Source organism: Bactrocera neohumeralis, chromosome 3, assembly GCF_024586455.1.
Source record: "Bactrocera neohumeralis isolate Rockhampton chromosome 3, APGP_CSIRO_Bneo_wtdbg2-racon-allhic-juicebox.fasta_v2, whole genome shotgun sequence".
Taxonomy (NCBI): Eukaryota; Metazoa; Arthropoda; class Insecta; order Diptera; family Tephritidae; genus Bactrocera; species Bactrocera neohumeralis.
Window position 1 is genome coordinate 3,879,540 of NC_065920.1, and position 22,253 is coordinate 3,901,792.

The following is a 22,253-nucleotide window of genomic DNA, read 5'->3' on the forward strand; positions in this document are numbered from 1 at the left end:
TTTGTAGGCAAATATTTTTTGATTATTTCCTGAGTTCTTATATTCTAACCTTTTTTCTACAAATTTTTTGTAAGGAGTGTCCGAAAATAAACGCAAGATTGGAATTAAATACAGAGTGTCCCAAATGAACGTGAGATTTGAATTTGCCGACATTTTGTACATATGTATGTATATAGTGAAATGTTGGGAACCGTGAACTACATTTTTTATGAAAATATATTCGAAACTGGATTTTTAACGCTCATTATAATAGTAGATTATTTCATTAAGATCATTTATTTGATCTGCATCACTTTTTCTAACATTGCGTCTATATATATTTTACTCATTATGACTTATCCAGTTTTGCTCAACGTTTTATTAATATAAATATTTTATGAAATTATAATTAAGATAAAATTGCCAAGCTAACCAAGCAGTAGCTCAATATCGTCCAAACTTTATTTTTTTTTTAATTTTTGACCAAAAGTTGTTGTAATTTTAATACAATCAAAAAAGCTTGCAAAAAGCTACTGATACAGGACTCTTATAGAGAGTACTATAGAGTATAGTCACGTACTATAAAACATGTTGCGATTCTTACTTTTTGCTGCCAAAAGTTCTAGATAATGGCAAATGTTAAGCTTTTGCCCAGTTCCAAGAACAAAAAACTTTAATTATTTTTTTTCTTAATTTCAAAAATAATTTTCTGTAAGTAAGCAGAAATGCAAATAGTTGTATAAACACATAAATTCTAAGAAAGTGCAACACATACACATAGGCACACAAACAATTCAATTCAGGACGATTTTCTGACTGCAGCGCCGTCTGAGGCTAATTAAATTTGCGCCAAGGGAACTAATGCAGAGAAACTTTAAAGTTGTGCCTCCAACATTTATTTGCATTTCAGCGAGGAGGAGGGGCTAGATTGAGCAGTAAACAAAATGGACATGTTACCAAGACTGTGGCAAACGACAGGGTGCTGGGAATGAAAAACGCACACACACAGGCATTTGACTGCAGTGGCGTTGCAAATTGGCGGCGCTGCCACGCCCACTACTTTACCTAGATTTTTCATGCACTTATGCGTGCATTCGCCTTTATAGTTGCTAGTGTTGCGTTGTTGTTGTTTTACTACGGCAGGGTAGTTGGAAATATATGTAAGTATTGAAGCAGTGGAAGCGTTGCAGCGAACTGTTGCAAATTGCAGCTGTTTATAGCACACCAACACACTCATATACATATATACATTATGGCAAGGCTTTAAAAATGTTTGCACGCAAAGTTTGCGCGAGAAGTCAGTTGGCGAATTGCAGAGGCGCATTTCCAGCACTTTTACATACTTTCATTATCTTTGCCTATTAACTTCTGCCAGCCATGCGTGCGTGTATGTGTGTTTGTGCAATATTTATTTCATTTAATATTTTTTGCTGCGCTGTGCCTTGACATGCCAGCAGCCACGGCGTCGACGACTATTTCCACCGCTGGCCGACGTCTTCCACCAACAACACGAACTTTTCATTAAAAATTTTCATTTAATTTTTTCGCTGCGCGTTTACTTTTTACTTTTGCGCGGCTCCTTAGTTTTAACTACTTTTCATAACGCGTTTTACGACAACGTCGATGTGGTGGAAACACAACAACAACAGCGCGCAACTGCAGCAAAGTGCAGGAAGACGGCAAGCGAAGAGCGCAACAAATAAAGGCACAGGCAAAGGGGCAAGTTGCAAGCAGTGCTGCGCGTTGGGTTGCAAGTGTAGATGCAAAGGGCGCAGCGGGTGCGTGGGGGGCGCCCACAACTAAATGCAAATACGTTAAATTAAAATGTAACAAAAGTTGCAGCACTCGGCAAAGTTAAGGTTGCAAAATGCCTAAACTTTTTGCTGTGAAAGGAAAAGTGGCAAGTGCGGCAGCAGCGGCAGTTGCAAAGTGTACAGTAGCCAGCGGCAGGCTTATCAGCCCGTATATAGCGGAGAACTGCGTTGAAAAAGGCACAAATTGTAATAGCTTTGCTGAGTTCTCTGCATTATGCGCCCTGCAGTAGGCTACAAAAACTGAAGCATAAACTTTAATATTAAAACACACACACACACACACTCACAAAGAGAGCTGCATATATGCTTTGCGCACGCACACACCGCCACTGTTGTGAAATATGCTGGTTCTAGTCGAGCTCAACCCACATAAGCGCCGACAAAAGCTACACAGGCAGCGGACAATTGCAGCTGCCAAGCGCAGAGTTGGAAATTGCAGCAAAGCGAGTGCAGCAATGTGTTAAGCGCCAGTAAAGTACAGCGCAGAGTTCAAAATGTATGACTTGTCAGTTGAAAGAGACTAAGCAGTGTTGGTTGCATGAATTTGCGCACAGAGGAAGACAAGTGCATTACCGTTACTTGGACAGTAACTGTTTCAACAAAAGGGTTATTGAGGCGAAAGCGTGCAATTACAGTTTTTAAAGCTAAAAATTAAGCAAAAATAATAAAAGTTTTAACATCAATGAAATGAGGCGTGCTGCGCAAACTCTCAAAGCTCCTCATAAAAAGTTGTCTGCAAAATTTTAGAAAAAATATTTTTGAACCAAAATTTTCTTTCATACTATAGTTAAGTTTTTAATGAAACAAAATGTATAAATTATTAGCGGAAAAAGGATTAAAGTATAAGAATTCAGGAAATATTTCAAAAATCGTTGCCTACATATAGGCGCAATGCTAAAAAAAACTGATGCAGAGCAAATAAACGAACCAAATAAAATAGTCACTAATATAGGGAGCGTTTAAAATCAACTTTCGCTTATATTTATAAGTGAAGTGCAGAGTTGCCAACATTTCACCACGTATGTATGTAGGTAAATGTTGGCAAGTTCAAATCTTACGTTAATTTGGGACACCCTTTATTTAATTCCAATATTGCCTTAATTTTGGGAGAACCTTTACACGATAGATTTTAAATAGATTTAAGATTTTATAACTTATCGTAAGGCCTTTAAACAAAAAGCAGTTCAAATAAATAAAGAAATATTAAAAAAAATGCGTGCCTTAATTTTTCGCTATTTGGCAACCCTGTTGTTGAAATCTTTCAACTCACAACTTCATCGTGAAGTATGATATTTTTGATGTTATACATACTCAGAACGTTTTGACATACGAGCGCTATTTATGTGATTTACAGTAACTGAAAATATTCTTCTCGGCCGAAAACTAAATAGAATCGAATTGTGAAAATTTTCGCGCGAGATTTTTAAAGGACCATTATTAATTGATGGCATGGTGAATCCAATCGAGTTTGGGGATCATTATAAGACGAATCTTTCACACATCCTCCGAAGGAAATGCGCTTTTGAGCACTCAGAATATCAATTCGATGAGTAATTCACCATAAAGTGCTGACTTGCATTGAATGCCTCCTTTTATTCCCGTATGGAAAAAATAAACTAAAAGATAAACGTTTTTCGACACCTAAAGAGGCGGTCGATGCGTTCAGAACGCATGTTTTGAAGATACCTCAATCTGAGTGGCAAAAGTGTTACGGAAATTGGTTCAAGCGCAAGCCAAAGTGTATAAATCTTAATGGAAAATACATACACCCTGTTAAGAAAGTATCGGGAATTATTCACTTCCCCCTCCTCATAGCTTATATGAAAGACTGACATAAACAGATGCTGCAAACACACTGGTTGACAGATCGCGCTAATTTTTGGCATCATAATTTAGAACAGTTGTACAAACCAAGGAAAAAAATTTACCTGTCTTCCATATAAGCGAGAGATTTAAGTGAAGAATGCCCGATACTTACTGGACAGGGTGTATTTTGTTCTCTAATCCCGAAATATCAAAGACCACCTACATATGGTTTATAAAAGGCTAAAAGTTTCCATCAAGTTCTAGTGATCTTTTCATTATATCAGAATTGGTGTGTGTCCTAGCTAAGCACACAGTAATCTCTACAGGAGCAGGCGCACAAAGTCTGCCAATTTGTGCTGCTCTGATACTATTGTGGTTGATTTCTCTGTTGCTTGTGCATACTAGAATACTTGGAAGCAACAGAGTAATGTTGTGGGCCTGAGTAACAGTTAATAATGGCTAAAATTGTCATTTTTTGGGCTCAAAGACCTTTCGTAAACCAATACGTAGGCTTAGAAAGTAAACTAACTTAAAATTACTGTTTAATTCTGGAATATTAAAGCAAAGTTCCACAAAATTTTCGTTTAAGTTCATTGCTAACTATTTTCCTCAACTGAAAATCAGAGTCTAATTCCTTCACTTTCTACACTTTATTTCAATATATACACTTTTTGAATTAAATAACCCACAATAAAAAATCCACAAGCGTAGAATATGGCGCCACTTTCAACTGTTACAAGGATAATAAAGTGCAAAAAAATGCGAGAACTGCATAGCATAAGCAGGGAAAGCAATAAATGCAACGCAGCAATAATAAAAATTACTTTTATGATACTTTAGCGAATGAAAAATAAGTAGGTGCTTGCGATTGCAGTTTGCAGCGTTGCATATATACACACACACATACCTGTATATCGGGTATAAAACACGGTAGCGCATATCGATTGCGAAGGGATCAAATTTATTGCCACAATAAAAGCAATGAAAATGGAAAATACTTAGAAAACACACACACGAGAGTGTGAGATGTGGAGCAAGCGATACTGCAAGTGACACACATACGCACACACGAACGAAGGCAGAGTAATAAATGAGCAGAGCAGCATTAATGGGCAGGTAAAAATAAAATAAATCACGTTTCTAGGTCAATTCGGGTGCCGCAACTGCAGCGCCAGAACATAAAAACCGCACCACTACACACATACAAGCCAATGAGCAATATGCAACGATACACCAATGTTTTTGAGTGTGTTTGTGTGCGTTGTGTATGAAAATGCAAGCATGTGTGTGAGGATTTAATCGCATGTGAGCAGCTGTTAGATTTTTTTACATAACCCAGCAAACCTGTGACACGCGCACACATACTTATATAAAATTTTATGAGTGTGTGTATACATATGTCTATCTGTGTGTTTGTACACCTATTTACAGCTCTAAAACCTGCTAGTAGAAGTATTCTAAGGACGCATAAAGGAGCGAAAATTTCTGCTTCTACCAAGATTTATACTCTGTTGTTGTTTTTGCATATGTGTGCGTGTGTGTGCGCTAAAGCTACACTTAAGCGCATCAAGCCAACGCCACAAGCGATAACTTTTTGATGCAGATTGCAGCGCCTAGCTTTCAATTTAATTGGATTTTCTTAGTTTTACTATCGATCGTGTTGCATTTCTGCTGACGTCACAACAAGCTGTTGTCCAACAACAAAAAAAAAAACGCTAAACCCAAACCAGTTGCAACCAAAATAATGCAGCTCTAATCAACAGGAATTTATGCTGATTTTGCTATTACTTGTTTTTCATGTTGTTGTTGAAGTTTTTTTTTTTTTTTTTTGTAATGCTTTGAGTAGTTTGCGTTGTTGCCTCACTCACCTCTTGCCACTCTTATAACCGCTGGAAAGTGCTAATCAAACCGAAAACGTACAACAAATCACGTTCACTGCTCAAATCAGGTTTTTAGTACACAGCATCATAATGAAGCGTTTGGAAATTGTTGCTTTTTTGAGCTAGCAAACAAAAGGCACGCAGGTGAAATGCAGGCTACTGATGCAGCCATGATCTTTGGTGGTAAAAAATGCATGTGTGTGTGCGTTTAAGGCATTCTAATCAGCGTTAGTTGCATAGTTGCGCCCAAATCGCCGCTTGCGATCGCGCTGGAAGGCGAGCGCGAGGCTGGCGGGTCAACATATTCACCACGATTTGTATGCTACTCCAGCTAGAATTCACCACTGCGCGCTCTTATGCCACTCAAACGCACACACAGACGGCTTATGCTCTCTGTTAGCGCATATTCCAGTACTTAGGTCAGCGCTCAGCGTTGTTAAAACATAATTTTATTGACGTAAACAAAAAATAAAAAAAAAATAAAAGAAATTCGAAAATATAATTTAATTAAAAAAACAACAAAATATTAATAAATATACAAAAAAAATTCAAAAATTTATGTTTTTCATAGAAAAATTATGAGAATAGCAACAGTAAAGGCAGATCTGTCGGTCTTTACTTGATTCAGCTCATGCACAGCGCATTATGATCCATAACTATAATATGCTTATGAGATTAATATTCTTAACTTTTTTGTTGTTTTTTTTTTGTTTTTGTAAATTATTGTTAAATTACATAATACATTTGCAGTTGTTGTCTTAACAATGTCTAACACCGCTCTTAAGGCCTCGTAATTAGAGCAATAACATAAAAATTTTAAGCATGAGATAAACTATCATATATAGATATGTATATTGGATGGTCTAAAAAGTCTTTTCGCATTTCTAATCAAATTTTAACTTTTTTCTACATTTATAATAATATATGCGTTGTATGTCTGTTCGCACACTTTTCGCAGCTGAAAAAAAAATTTTTGCAAACTGTTTTCTTCAAACAAAATCATATATATGTATATATGTATGTACAACGTCAATTTGCTCATTTTCAGAAGACAGTAGAAGTATTCTCTCACACTAACCTCGGCAACAAATCTCAGTGTCATTACACCGTAAGCGCGTCTCATCCACAAACAGCACGCACTTAAGTGCGTACATATGTATGTATGTCAGTAAGAATGTTTGCATGTTTGTATATATGCATATATGAATGCAAAGATGTATGTATGTATGTATGTGCGTCAGCTTAAGCATACAAACAAGCCGCTATCCGACTGACCTCCACTCAGTGTGCGCTGGCACTACGCATTTCCAGCGCAAACGAGATCAGACGCGGCCAACAACAACAACAACCACGCGAAGAACACAAGCGACGCAAAGCAAAAACAAAAATGGAAAAAGGTAAAAAAAAAGTGAAATAAAATAAATAAATAAGCGAGCGCGCAATAGTTGGCCGACAGCAGCCAATGCGCCACGCTGCCAGCGTCTTTCAAATGTCTACAGCAACAACAAAAATAATAAAAATAAAAACACAAAAACAAAGCAGCTATCAACATAAATATTTGCGCGTTCACGCACCCGCTGCAGCTGCACGGCAATCGAGATTTGAGCTCGTTACCTGCCTCCGCTCAGCCCAACGCGCCGCGCCGCCGCCGCCGATGCCATGGCTATTGTCTTTGTAAACAGCAAAGTCAGAGGAAAACACAATATAGCATTAAGTGGGCACTGCCCGCCGCACACACACACGCACACACGCTTGCTGATATTTTGATTTCTTACTTATCCCATGCCGTTTGTTGTTGCTGTTTGGCTTTGTTTTGCTTATCTCGGACGTTGCGCTGGTGTTTGTGTTTGTGGAAGTGCCCACTTTGGTTTATGCGCGTTTGTTGTTGTTGTTGTTATTTTTCCAAAATATGTAAACAAACGCATGTGAATCGATTCACATTGAATTGACTTTAAACTGACAGCCGCCTGTCAGCAGATAACTGCGTTGCACAACTCTCCACACACCAGTGTTACCTCACGTACACACACACATGCATTGCTTAATGAATACATGCACCCAGACATGTATATGTGTGTTAGTGTCGATTAAGTATGTGCGAGCTGCGCAGCAAAAATTGAACGGATGTCAAATTGACATTCAATAAAGTCGAAACTTGATACATAAATATAGGTTTCCAAAGTATTTACAAATTTACATATGTCTGTATGTATACATATGTGGCTGTGTGCGTGTTTGAGCCTTCGTTTGTAATACGCAAACGACTTTAGTGGTGTCTTATCAACCTTAGCAGGTTTAAAGCTTACAAAAATTATTTTTCAAATGCCACTTCACCTTGCATTCTTACAAAACTAAATATGTTTATATGTAAATATGTAAATATGTTCATATGTTTGATATATACATACATTTTACAAGCTCTTAATGAGCCTGACTTTGACTTACGTTGGGAAAATTTATTTTGTAAAAAAGGAAACATATTTGCATATATGAAAAATACTCGTACACACGATTTCTTGCTCAAATCAGTCGATGTTTCATATGAGTCTGGTAAAAAACTATTCAGATTATAAATATTTGAATTGAAAATCAAATAACACTGGTTTATTTACAAGAATTTGTTTAGAAATAGAAAAAAATTACTATAATTTTCTAACTCTAGTTTGTCGATATTTGATTTGTAGAATCGAACAAACAACTGGTATAAATCACAAAAGCTGGCATAAAAACTTTGAGACTAAAAACAAGAAATTATGACACTTTAACAGCCCGGCTTAACAGTTTCATTTTTTTGTCACTTGGAAACTCATAGCTAATTTCGAATGTCCTAGGGCCTCTAAACAATAATATATAAATGAAAAAAAAAACTTGTAACACCAAAAACATGTATGTACATACGAGTACATACATTTTCTTAAAAATATTGCTTAATATAGAAAAGCGCCTGGAATTGCTCAGAGTGCTGGACCTGTGTGATCATATGTGATATAAGAGTAAACAGAATAGACCAAAGGTCGCAGTGTAAAGTCTCAATTATTTACTATCTATCAAATATAGAAAAAATACTTATGATTTTCGTGAACATTTGGTTCTTCGAAGGCCTTATTTAAGTATCCAACAATTTCACTTATGTAATACCTTTTCTCCATTAAGGAAATGTTCTGAAGGAACATCTCGCCTTATTCGTCACTCACAGCAGCCAACTTTGCCCGAAAAGAGCCTGTTGAGAAGGACAGCATTTGTATATTTAAAGGCATTTTACACACCAAACCTTTATATCACAACATAAGTTCATCTATTAAGCCTTTATAATTTTCCGATTGAAGAATTATAATAGAAAATGTTCACAAAACATTTCCAGGTGACTTTTCCTGCATATTCACTTCTTCTTCAAAACTCGTACCCTTTATCAGTTACCATATTTTGGCCTACAAATATTTCCTCTTAAATTTGTGCCTCGCTAAGTTTAGGGAATTTCTCTTTCAGATACACAAATCTACTGCCATCTCTAGCGCAGCTAACTGCCACAGGAATCCGAAGGCGAGATTCGAAAATACGAGTTTCCAAATGAAGCCGCTTGAAAAACGGTTTGATAGCAGAATGGAATAAAATTGCTGCTAGCTACACAAAGAAATCGTTTGATTCCAGGCCGAAAGGTATGAAAGCAGTTATAGATAGTAAGGGGTATCCCAAAAGTTATTTATCAACCTAAAATTTGAATTATGTTCTTATATTCTTATTCTTATTCTTGCAATACATTTTATTTGAGTCAAACAAAAATAACAATCACTTACGTGAACCTTTGGTTCGGTTCACATCATTGGTATAGCAAATGGTATATGTCTGGGTACTTGCTTAGCCCAATGTAATAGCAATTTCACACTCATTAGACAACGTTTATATGGAACACAGAATTTATCTTGATTCTTCACAAAAAGACAAAGATAGTCTAAATAAGTAGTATTGTAAAATGAAAGACATAAAATTGCAACGCTGACATTTAAAAGTTAGTTCTCCACGCACATAAGAAAAACTGTCGGGCCGTTAGAAAACTTTCGTGGCATCTTGACGATGTAACAAACGTACATATGTATATGTGATATAAGTTAATGATTTTAACAGTTGTTTTCACATGTACATACAAAAATAACTTTCACTTTTCGCAAGTAAGGAGGACCTTAAGCATAACGAATTGAGAAATTGTAAAGGTCCTAAATCAAATTTATTTGAATATTTTTGTTCTGTTTGAACACTGAGTGCATGAGTTTTTTAGCATAAATATACTTAAAATAAAATAAGAGAATTGTTATGGTCTCCAATGCTGAATAAAACTTGTCTTACTAGTCTTTATACCAAATTGAAGAGCCCTAACTGATATTAGGGTTTACTTTTCGTTTTCATATGAGAAGAACTTCCTAAAAAAAATGTTTTTATCAACGACCATGTTTTGTATTATGAGTGTTCTCAGAGTTTCAAAATTATAATTATTAGCAGATAAGGTAAACTTTATCGAAGCGAATCATGATTATGTATGACTAAGGATTAAATTTGGCTATGTTCTTAAGAAAACTATTTAAGAATTACACATTATGCTATAAATATCGATTTCCTTTAGAAAAGGTGAAGATAATGTGCTAATAAGTGAGGCTGTCGTGCTTGTGAGTAGATTATACTTGAAGTTATTTCAGCGGGCGATTATGACGACCATAAATTAGGCACTCTTGAGTTGAGGCCACTGACTCTGAATTTCGGTAATAATTTTAAATAATTTCGACAAGATGATGGATCGTATATCTTTCCATGACAAAATGACAAGCCTCACTGAAAATTAATGTCAAAAGCGCAGGAAAAAATATCGCGTCGTTTGCCGTCCCTATCGGTCTACTTGTAGTGCCCTATTGAAAAATCCTATATATATTTAGCAGACCGTAAAATCTGTCTCTCATCAACTTTGGTAATTTTTTTTATTTTGTTATTTCTATGGAATAATTCGTTTATAAATATATAATTTCAAAAGTTATAATTTCTTAAGTATTCTTGAAACTGATATGGTTACATTTGGATCTTTTTTGTCGATTTTTATGCTCTTTCTAAGCATTTTGATAAATAGTGCTCTATACTTATTTCGGTTTCGAAATTAAGTATCGTAGGCTGTTAGAGAACTCGTTAGCTGCCTGGTTACGAGAGTAAATTCTAAACTTCAACTTTAGACGATTCATTTGCAACATAGAATTAAATAGAGATATATGTATATCTAGTATATGAACACTGATCCCGTAAACGAATGAAAATATATAATCTATTTGCATACAATGATATAATATTTTTCTATGAATGTGAGTATATTTTCCTGCTCACACTGCCACAGTCAAAATATTGCCTCTCACTTTGTTTTAACGTTATTTACAAGTTCTGCTCCTTTCCCCGTATTAAACTAATTCTATTTTCAGTATCCATAAATTCGTTTTCAACAAACTTCATGCGTAGAATTCAGTATTGAATATATTTTATTACAGAAAATAATTGTTTGCACAAAATATAAATATTTTCAACATTTTGTCAAAACTTTTGACTAATAATGACCAATTTGACATTGTTTCTAGCCAGCTAGCCAGCCTCAACCACTGCCAGCCAATTAACTCTTGTTTTCGGCAAGCAATTTGAAAAAAATGTGTAACAACCTCAAACGAATTGCAGCAACAAAAATATAAAAGTTCAATTTCATAAATTTGCATTTAAACTCGCACGAAAATCTCATATCGTAACAACAAAAATTTGCAATCTCAAGCAACAACAATTGGCGCAACTGCAAAACACATACAAGTAAAATTATGGCCACTGGCCGCCACTGACCGCTCTGTATGCATGTGTGTGTGTATGTGGCAATATCGAGTGCAGAGAAAAAGTTTATGAAAAACGAATTATGAAATATTCGAGAAAAGCCAAAACAAAGCCAGAAACCACAGAGTAATGACATAATTGTTGAAAACTACAGCCAACCAACTTTCGTTTGGAAACTTAAAGCGGACGAAATGTGGTGTGAAAATCGTCTGCGGGGAGGTGCCGTCCAAAAAAACAAACATGAAACACTTTTTACATACAGAAATGCAGATATGTATGTGTGTGTATGTGGAGTTTTTATGCAAGCGTTTCTAAAAATAAGCGGATCTAGTGCTTTACGCATAGCTGTACTTATGTAAGTTGTTGGAATTTTGCGTGCTTATAAATAAATGGTGAGTCCGCAATCGCCCAATTCGTTGCAGCAAAGAGAGAATGTGGCAAAAACAATTGTATAAATAAGTTCGGTCGAGTAAAACTTGGACGAAAGTTTTTTCTTATGTAAAGTTAATCATACTGGAAGAGGTTTTGAAAACTTGTGTTTATGTTGCTGTCTATGAGCAAGTAGCAAAAGATTGAGACAGCACTTGGCGGGTTCAAAAGTGTGAAGATAAAGATGACACTGCTCAAAAAAGCTGAAGGAAACATTTGCGACTGATGTGCTAAACGGTCTGTGGGATATTTGAGGTGTCCTAATTACGAATTTAATTTCGAAAATTTCCATCGCGTACAGCTAGTTTTGTTACTTTAGTAAATGGTTGTGATTTGATCCCCACATCCCTTGACTACAAAATAAAAATATTTAATATTAATTTCAGTTTTCGCAACCCAAAATTAGCAAGAAAGAGCCTCTGACATCAGAAACGTAAAATAAGTGTGAATTAGTGTTACGAATTTGTTGAACAGTTCCCAAATCCAGCTGATTTTTTTATCATAAAACTTAACCGAATTCGATATTGATTTAAAAAAAAATAAAGGAAAAGCGCTCTCTACCTTTATCTTCACCAAAAATAATCAAAAATTGTGGCAGAAAGTAAATTTATGTATTATCTCTCACCTTATGAAGCAATTCTGCCTTTGAGGAAGAAAAAACTGACAAATCAAATAGCCACTCCAAATCATTTGACACTGAATGAGATCTTAAAAGACGAGATTTCAGTGAAATAGAAACATGAACATTCTTTAAAAGAGCTCACTGTTTGTTCCATTATTTCTAAATTAAATCAAAATAAGATCGAAATGAACTTTACCTTCCACTAAAATGAGAAGCATTGGCTCTAATTCCATGTCAGAGGACAAAAAATTAAAGTTGTGGAGATATTCGCCTATCCTGGAACCAACATAGACACTGAGAACACAATTTTCATTTCGATTTCCATTGAAGAATCACTATTTGGGAGCAGAGTTCGATTTGGACAATAAAAATTAACTCTCCATTTCTTAACAGCACTGTGGTGTGTGTGTGTGGAAGTATTGTATATGTTTCGAAACAGTTAGGACTTACTAACTAATGAAAAATTTGGTTTGCTTTGGGTTTCGAATTGACAGATGAGGCGCTTAGACCGTTGTTACAGAAGAAGTAGAAAAAGAAGTAAAAGTTTCGGTAGAAAATATCTTTTAGTTTAGGTCTTAAAATTTCTGAAAATTTGCGAGCTGAGAGTAATATCTTTGCTTGCTCAAAGTTCTATCGCTATGACAAGCACTAAAATAAAAATTAAATCATTCTTCTTCTTATGCGGTTATAGCCGAGTTAACGACAGCGCGCCAGTCGTCACTTCTTTTCGTTATTTGGCGCCAATTGGAGATATCAAGTGCAGCCATGTCCTTTTCACCTGATTTTTCGAACTGAATGGTGATTTTCCTCTTCCTCTGCTTCCATGGGAGCATAATGAATCGAAAACCTTCAAAGCAGAAGTGTTTTCTTCCATCCGGTCAAAATTATCTGCCGCTGCCTCTTGATTCGCTGAACTATATCAATATCTTAGTATATTTCGTACAGCTCATCGTTCCATCGACTGTGGCCATCGACCTATAAAGAAGGACTTTAAATCTTCCGCAAAATCTTTCTCTGGAACACTCCTAAGGCCGACTCCTCAGATGATGATATTACCCATGCCTCCGCACCTTATATCAGGACGGCAATCGTGAGGGACTTGTAGAGTTAGATCTTTGTTCGTGGTAATAGGACTTTACTTTTCAGTTGCCTACTCAGTTCGAAGTAGCACCTGTCGGCAAGAGTGATTCTGCTTTGGATTTCAAGGCTGAATAAAATAATTCACTCCACAACATAATATAATACTTGCAAGTTTTCAAAAGCAATCATTTTAAAATATCGATACAAGAGATCCAAGTCAAAAGCTTAGAATTCCAAAGTTTATTTTTTGCTTCAAGAGCGAGTAGTAGAGAGAGCAAAAATGTAACGAGTTAAATTAATTTCGTAATCCTTTTAGTAAATCTGCTTTGGCTTTGTTTTGTTTAGTAAATTTCTGAGCACTTTTCTTAGATCTACGAAATTGCTATGCCTCCCAGCAGCCAGCTTACGGCAGATTTATATTAACGAGCACATACTTTCGTTAGACTTGTTTTGAAGCTTGATTACGGCTTTGTTGCAATAAAAGTACGTATGTATGTAGCCATAGCATTTTATATACATACATACGTGCATACATACAAAGAAATATGTATTTACTAACACACAATGGCAAGTTCATGCTCTCAACAACCGACGAAATTGTTAATAATGATAAATGATAGCGTTTTGTGGATTTTAGTTTTAGTTTCATTTGCTACAGATTTCGTAAAAAAATTACTGATACACACACTCACTTCTATGTGTATACTATATATATATATATATTTGTTATATATTTGTACATATAAATTTGCTGAAGATTTATGGATTTTTAAGTAGTTATTGTCATTTGTTTTGGCGTGTTTTTGTGGGCTTCGGCTTTTGTACCGACTTGCTGTGCGTTGTTGTTGCTTTTGTGGTGCCGTTAATCTTCAGCAAACACACAATTTTCTCAAAGCAATTGCAAACTATAAAAGTTGTTGTGCTCTGCATTTGCTTGGTCTGTTCGCACATTGTTTTGGCATAAAAGACACACGCACACACATACATGCATACATACTTATGTACTACACTTAGAGCCATTATTAAAACAAATGAATGAATGAGTGAATGAATGATTGTGTCTTGTGGTTGAAATTAGTACTTTGTTGAGTTTTCTTATGCTTTAGTTTCAGCTTAAGGGCCATGGAGAGTTTGTGTTTGGTCAGGCGGAGGGTATATAATTAACTTGTAATTGCTTTTTAGAAGAGGTTCGACTCAGTTCGCAGATAATTTTATGTACTTATGTAAGAGGAATCTTCTTTTTTTATCAAAGCTCTGCTTTTTATAGTCTTTCAAAGATTAGTTTTCTGATAAGCTTTTCTGCTAAACTTTGATACAGACTGTTCAGAAAAAAAGGAACAGTGTCATGTTTCTAAGGTTGTTTGGGCTGCTTTTGGATCAAAATAAATAAGTCCATGTTTAACAAAAAATATCTAAACACTCTTTATAGGACTTGACCTCGTTGATCTTGTATTTCTTCAGCGCAACTCTATTTCTAACCTCAGTCGACTTATTTCTCGCTGTTCGTAGGTAATGACAGAGAGTTGGGAGCAAAAAATAGGACAGCTTAAGCTGAGACACATACATATGTATGTGTATGCTGATTCTACTTCTTTCTCGTTAGTCCTACCTTCGTCGATCCAGAAGACTTGGACGAAACTGACATTACCCGTCTCAACAAACTTGTGATATGCTCAAAGCGCTCTGTTGATCTGTAAGTGTCTTATGTATAGAAGAGTTTTTTAGGTACCACGACAGACCGGTGTTCTAAGTTGTCCAAGTAAGTTCTCTCTTAAGATCGACCTCTTAACTTAACCTAAAAACCTAAGCTTCTATTTTGGAAACCCTACTCAACGTTTTTTTGAAAAAAAAAATGCACAAATTTTGGTCCGAATCAGATTTCTTTCTAAAGAATCTTAGAAACCTCTAACAAACTGGTTTCAGAATTGATTTTATTCGTTCTTATATGTAAATCAAGAACTGAATAAGTAATAAAATTTGTAGCTCCACTGTGAACTCACCTTTTTTGCGCATTCATTATCCAACTTGACGAACCAATGAATGACGGAGTTACTGTGTGACGTAGCTGACGGAAAAAGCGATGATATGGTTGCCGCAGCGAATGCAAAATAAATTTGGATATTTCAGCAAATATATTTCTATACACTTATTGACTTTTTCTTGCTTTCAAAAAGAGGCGTCTGAAATTGATACTTTCACAACTCCACTCGCAATCGCGCTCGCTTTTCTTGCACACTTCAACGCTGACTGTGGGGCGTGTGGTGGTGCCTTTTGTATTTTTTTTGTCTTTTCACTGTATTAAAGTATGAATTACACGTTTGGCGGATAATCCCTTGATACCTGGCGCTCCCCAGTCGCTGCTGGAGTTTTGGGGTTGCTGTTAAGCACTTTTTACGTGGGCGCGTTGACAGGCAACGAAGCCTGCTGATTTTATTATTATAAGTGATTTCTCTGCGAATTTTTGATTTGGTTTTATTTGATGCCTTTCTCGTTCACAATTCACTCATAGACAGTTGTTCGTTGCTGTTCTGAGTTGTTATGCTTTTGTATGTTTCAGCGCGCACTTACACCCTGTATTGTTTTTGTGTTTTGAATTGAATTGAAAATTTTTGCTAAAATGTGAAGAAATATGAAACATGTTAAGAAAATACAAATTCACTTAAGCACTAAACCACATTCGTGTTTATTATTGAAGCGAGAAGTCTGCAAATTTTTGTCCTAAATGTATTGTTGTGTATCGCGATTAAAAATTATGAAAGTGCATCCAGTTTATTATCGCAATATAGTACGTATCATATATTTGATAAATATTTTCATCACTAACACTAACATAACATTAGTTACTATTTTTGCATATATTCAAAGCTTTAAAAATAAGAGACTTTTTTCATATTGGATCGAAAAAGTATTTTCGTATTTTCTCAGTAAAGCTGTACCTCACTCCGGTTGACCTATCGTTGAAAAAGTCGATGAAAATATAGAAAAGATTGGCCAGAACCGTCACATAAGCAGCTATGATATCACTAAGGAACTTAGCATTCATCAACAAACGGTTTTGAACCATTTAAAAAAGGCTGGCTATAAAAAGAAGCTCGATGTTTGGGTACCACTTGAATTGTCTTTGAAAAATCCAATAGACCAAATTAACATCTGCGATTTTTTGCTGAAACAAAATGAAATCGAACCATTTCTGAAGTGAATGGTAACAGGAGACGAAAGTTGGATCAAATACGACATTAATGTGCGAAAAAGATCATGGTCCAAGCGTGGTGAAGCTCAACAAATGGTCGCAAAGCTAGGATTGACGTCTCCAAAGGTTAAGCTGAGAGTTTGGTGGGATTGTAAAGGAATCATCCACTATGAGCTGGTCCAGTTTGGTCGAACGATTGATTCTACATTTTACTGTCAACAACTGATTGAAGCAAGCAATCGAAAAAAACAGCCAGAACTTATCAACAGAAAGGGCTTCGTCTTCCATCAGGAGAACGCTTGACCACACACATCTTTGATGAATCGGCAAACACAGGGGAGGTTGGCTGGGAAGTTTTGGTGCATCCACCATATAGCCTTGCACCATCGAACTACATTTATTTCAGTCAATGCAGAATTCCCTTCATGGAGTAAAGTTGGCTTTAAGACAATACTTCAAAATTACTTTTCGCAGTTTTTCGCCGAGAAACCAGAAAAGTTTTACACTGATTGGATAATGTCTATAAGAGAAAAATAGCAAAAACTGGTCATCCAAATTGGTATTTATTTGGTTCATTAATGTTCATTAAAAATAAAAAAAAAATTGAAATTTGATTGGAAATACGAAAAAACTTTTTCGACTACCCAATATTTGACAATTTTATTATATTATCGTTATGAGAACCATAATTCAAGTCTTAGCTTTTTTAGAGCGTTTATTTTTTTACTTTCTGTTTCGAAGTTCCAAGAAATTATTTTAAATTAGTTTAAAGTTGACTTAAGTAGAGGCAAAAACAAAGCTTGACAGCAAAACTGCTTTAAAAAACATACTTTTCTCGAAAAAAATGTTACAAATTTTAGTTAAGTCTTTGACAAAAAAACCGGGAAATAAATTTTTTGAAAAATGAATTCATATTTTTCAATTTTTTTTTTAAAAATTTTTTTTTTTTATTTTTTTTCATTTTTTTTTTTTGAAATTTTTTTTTCAATTTTTTTCTTCTAAATAAAATCAACTATTTTTTTGAACTATTATGTCAATCTCACATTCGAAACACATAAAGCTGTTGAAAAGCTTTTACTTTCTGTAATTTCAAAATTCTTTCTTTTGTTCAATAAGCTCTTGTGTGTTTCTCTGATTGTAGCCCCCTTTTCATTTCAACTATCAACGCACAATTTTTTTTGCCAAATTTCTTTATATTTATTTTGTTGTTTTCGGTGAGCACCGCGTTTTTCACAGCAAAGGGATTAGTGTCACGTTAAGCGGCTTTCCAATTTTATTTCAAAAAAAATCTCTACTGTACAGTGCTTGCATGGAAAAGGAATTTCTGCGCACAATAGCACATCAGCGGTTGTAATATTTTAATTGAACATTAAATACCAGTTAAATTGGAAAAAAAAATCTATGAATTCTTGGCAGTTGTACAACAATGGTTCAACAAAGCACGTTCAGAAAACAATTTTCAAAAACTTTCTCCACTTTTGAGGCGCAAATCTTTGCTACACTTCTTAGCGCAGCTCAACACACGCAACTATTTTCACCAAATTCAATCATTTTCGCACTTGTTTTCACATTAAATTCCGCTTTTCATGTTTTCATTATATCTTTGTTTGCACACAGTTGACCTCTCATCCACGCCCTTTTGCCATTTTATTAACAATTCTCGCAATTTTCGGTACCGAACACACAATTTGGCACGTGACTCACTCACTCGACGGCAATGTCACATGTGACTGTTGAACTGTTAGCATTGCGGCTGTCGCCTCCTTGTCTAACTGTTTTTAATTTTACATTTTCATTTTCAACACTTCGACACAGCCAACTAGTCTGGCAGCAAGCGCTTGGCGACCCCGCTGTTCTTCGGCGGTGAGCACTTTTGCACTTTGCTTCGCCACCAGATTAGGTCACAACACACTACACACGTGCTTCAGCGCAATGCCAGCACGGCAAGGAGTAGTTTTGAAAAAAAAAACCAAAAAAAAACAGAACAGATTTAAATTGATTAATATTCACTGCGACCATATCGGTGCATCTCAAGTGTGTTTACACAAACCACTAACAACAATAAACGCGTAAACTCACTGTTCAAGCGTATTTATTTCACACTTTATTTCACATTTTCCAAATTATTCTAGAATTTATAAATGTCCCTGTTCAATTATTTAGTTTATTTGAAGCGCGCGCGCCCGTGTCTGTCCTACTCTGATGTCTCTGTTGGCGGCGTCTGTGTTCGTCTCCGTCTGTTTTGTGTGCTCCAGCGCGTTTGGTCACAATCCACAAAATTTCGTGGCACAGGCGGGCGCCATGGCAGGACAGCGCTCGAAATGTGCTCAAAATAACGGGAGCGTAGTGGCAGCAAACGTCAGTTGGCGGAGCGACACTTCGGCAGCTCTTTTAGTGACGTTTAACTATTGGAAGCTTTGCAGATGTCTAATAACATCCAACAACGAACGACGTTGGCATTTCGTTTTCAGTGTTCTCTTCGGGATTTTGATTGAGTTTTCAGCAGTTTCAACGAGTTTTATAAGTTATCCGGAGCTAGAGTGTCTATGCGAATGTACAACTTCTATTTGTTTCAGACCAATCTTTTGAATTTAAGCAGAAATATTTTTTTTTGCGTATAGTTCTTTCAGGAAAAGGGGTTCATTCACGCACTCTCTTGCGGATAACTGATATATTGGTTAGTTAAAAAAGTTTTTTCGTATTTTGTCAACAGATGGTCTTAACTCTACACCTCATATCTTTGCATTCCTACTTTTTCTGCCTAGTCATACACCTCTTATTTCATATAATCTAATCTTAGTAGTTGGACTCCTTTCTTTCTTGATGGTATTTTCAAATCCCGACTCATCCTGAAATTCGAGTTTGAGTTAGTTTAATAAAAGGATCCAATTAGTCTAATTATGTTCCTCAAAATTTTAGACCGTAATGATGAAAATCTTTTCACTAGAACACTAAGATTTCGCATCGCTAAAAAGATCGTCATATTGCCCAACCTTTTCGAAATTCTAATGCCCCATTTTTTTAGAAAATAATCTACAAGTTTCTTTAAGAACATCCAAATTAAACTCAAAATTAAATAAGTCGATTATATATTGGTTTTAAAATGGATAAAATAGCAGTAAACTTGGTTTGGCTAAAGTGACAGTGTTTCATGGAACTCATTTTGAGTGTTCGGCAACAGCTGATGATGTTCGGACATAGCTAACGGTGCCCAGTAGAAAAAAAAAATGGACTCGTTTAAGGATAAGCGTCAATGAATATTTGGAGACAACGAACAAAGTGGGCGCTATCTGCATAGTGAGTGAGTGCCACTACACGATGAGAGAGAGCAGGTGAGCAGTGAGCGACGACGGAAAAGCCTGCAAAAGACGTGAGTTATGAAAGCTGTCGATGACATTTGGAGCGACTGAGTTTTGCAAAAGAGCTGTCAAAGTCGCTTGTACTCGCACATGTGTGTATATTTCGGGTTTTGTTTACAGATTCTGCACAGAAACAACACCCAGCTGAGTGCAGAGTTGCCGCAGAACGCGCCGCTGCAAATCGATGGTGCGAATGGCAGGCGGGGGAGCGTCAACTGCTCATTGCTGATTGCTGTGCGGTGGAGTTGACGGTCGGCAGGGCGCACAGGACGCGCGTTCGTGCAAGTTGACACTTAAAGTGGCTCTTACATGCGGATACGAAGTACATGCAAAGGCAAACTTGTGTGCGATTGTAGACTTGCGTTACCAAATACACACAATACACTGGCAAGCACACACACACATCCAACCGCTGACAAGCTGTGGGATGCTCTGTTGTTTCAACTGCTCAAGTTAAGCAAACCAACTCAACATGTTTCCTTGGTCAAAGCCTGTAATATGCTTTTGCACTCTGCAGCCACAAACTGCTGCTGCTGCTTTTGCCGCTGTTACTGTTTGTTCTTATTGGCATTCCTGGCTGCCTTTGCATTTTCCAGTGGCAGCAATTGACGGCTGCCCGCCTGCTGCCTGCTGCCAGCTCGCCATAAGCGCCTGCCAAACTGGAAAATTTTCCGAAATTTTCAAACCTGTGCACGCGCGCGGGTGTGGTCAGCGTTGCGCCTTACAGACATAAATACTGGCGAATATATACATACATACATATACATATGTATATGTGTATAGCAGTGTTAGCAGCTACCTAACTAGCTGCATACATATCGCGCTATAGAAGGCGCGTTGTGGCAGTTTGCAGTTTTTCGCCAGTTTCAGTTGGTTGTTGTTGCTTTTTTCTTTATACGTATATTGTTTGTGTGTGTTTTTGGTTTTCGCTCACTCGTCGTAGCGCGCCAACTCCTCTCCCGCTGATTTGGCGTGCAAAACCGGAGTCGCGACGCTGCGCGCTGTGCGGTGAGCGCCATTGCGTGCCAAAGGTATTTGCAGACTTTGCTGTGTAGAATTTTTCTTCGCCGATTTTCCCCCGCTTATTGGCGTTTGTGTGCGCGTTGTTGCTGCTTTTCCAATAACTTATAACCACACACAAGCGCACACATACACGCGCAAAAATGTATGCATTTTTTAGTGTAAAATATTAAGGCGGCACATGTGCATAATTAAAGCACGGCAGCACCGAGGCGCCTGCAAGTGCCTGCGTTTATTCAGCAATATCAAGGATTACACCATTTTTAACTGCCGTAGACGCCCGATAATGATTTATGAGACTTTTTCGTGTCGGAAAGTTTTTCACGCTCCAGCGATACACAACATTTTCCCACCCTTAAGCGCCGCCGAGTACACAAGTCACGGCGTTAGTTCCGATTGTTGACATTTTTAATTGCTTTTACTTATTTATTTCATTACCTTCACCTTTCACACGCGAAACTCACGTCTATTCGAACTTGTTTTTGAAGATTTTCACCACTTATTCGAGCGATTCTAGCACATTTGCTGCCTTAAAGCTGGCGACTTCACTTCAATTTGCTTTTACTGAAAACACACACACACATATACACTTGCGCGCACACGCACACATATACATACACGCGCATATATCGGGTTAATGATTTTAGTGGTTGTGGCGCTGTTGGTGAATAGCTGTGATGCTAGTGGTGATGGTGGTGGTGGTGTTGCTGACTGTGGCAAGCATAGAATTTTCCGACGGCCTGTGTATCTATTACAGTGTAGCGCACACGCTTTGATTAACCGAACACGTTCGCTTGACGGGCACAACAACTGAGTACTAAATTGCGGAGCGTCAGGCATTCGCACAGCAACCAGCGCTGGAAAGTCGAAAGCTAAGCGAGACAAACGAGCGCACAGCCAAGCAGCGACCTGCCGACTCGTGTGCAGCCTGCTCGGTTGCTCAGCAGCGCACTTGCAGGCAGGCGGCAGAGCGTAGGTGAGAGCCAGCGTTGTGGCAGCAACAGCAACTGCGCATTAGCGCCGCTGCTCAGAGCAAGCCAGCAGCGCGACAGCATCATGTAATAAGCAGAGCTGAGAATATTGGAAATTTCTGGTCCAAGCAAGTTCGCTGAGCGCGCGGCTGAGCGATGTCGTTTTCAGCATTTGCATGGCTGGAAAACTGCGCGCTCTCCAAACAACATCACTTCGTTCGCTTGCTACGCTGAGAATTCTTCGCATTACTCTAGTGGCTGC

General features: G+C 37.0%; 1 protein-coding gene across 5 annotated transcripts in view; it reads right to left on the bottom strand.

Moving 5' to 3' along the window:
* The window catches only part of LOC126754254 (protein turtle), a 137,830-nt gene extending 116,010 nt beyond the window's left edge, over positions 1–21,820 (bottom strand). For all 5 annotated transcript variants that reach the window (XM_050466266.1, XM_050466265.1, XM_050466264.1 and 2 more), the window contains exons 1-2: positions 21,459–21,820; positions 15,452–16,063 (exon numbers count right to left, since the gene is read on the bottom strand). The gene's annotated coding sequence lies outside the window, so the exon portion shown is untranslated. The remainder of the gene's footprint in view (positions 1–15,451; positions 16,064–21,458) is intronic.
* Between the last annotated feature and the right edge of the window lie 433 nt (positions 21,821–22,253).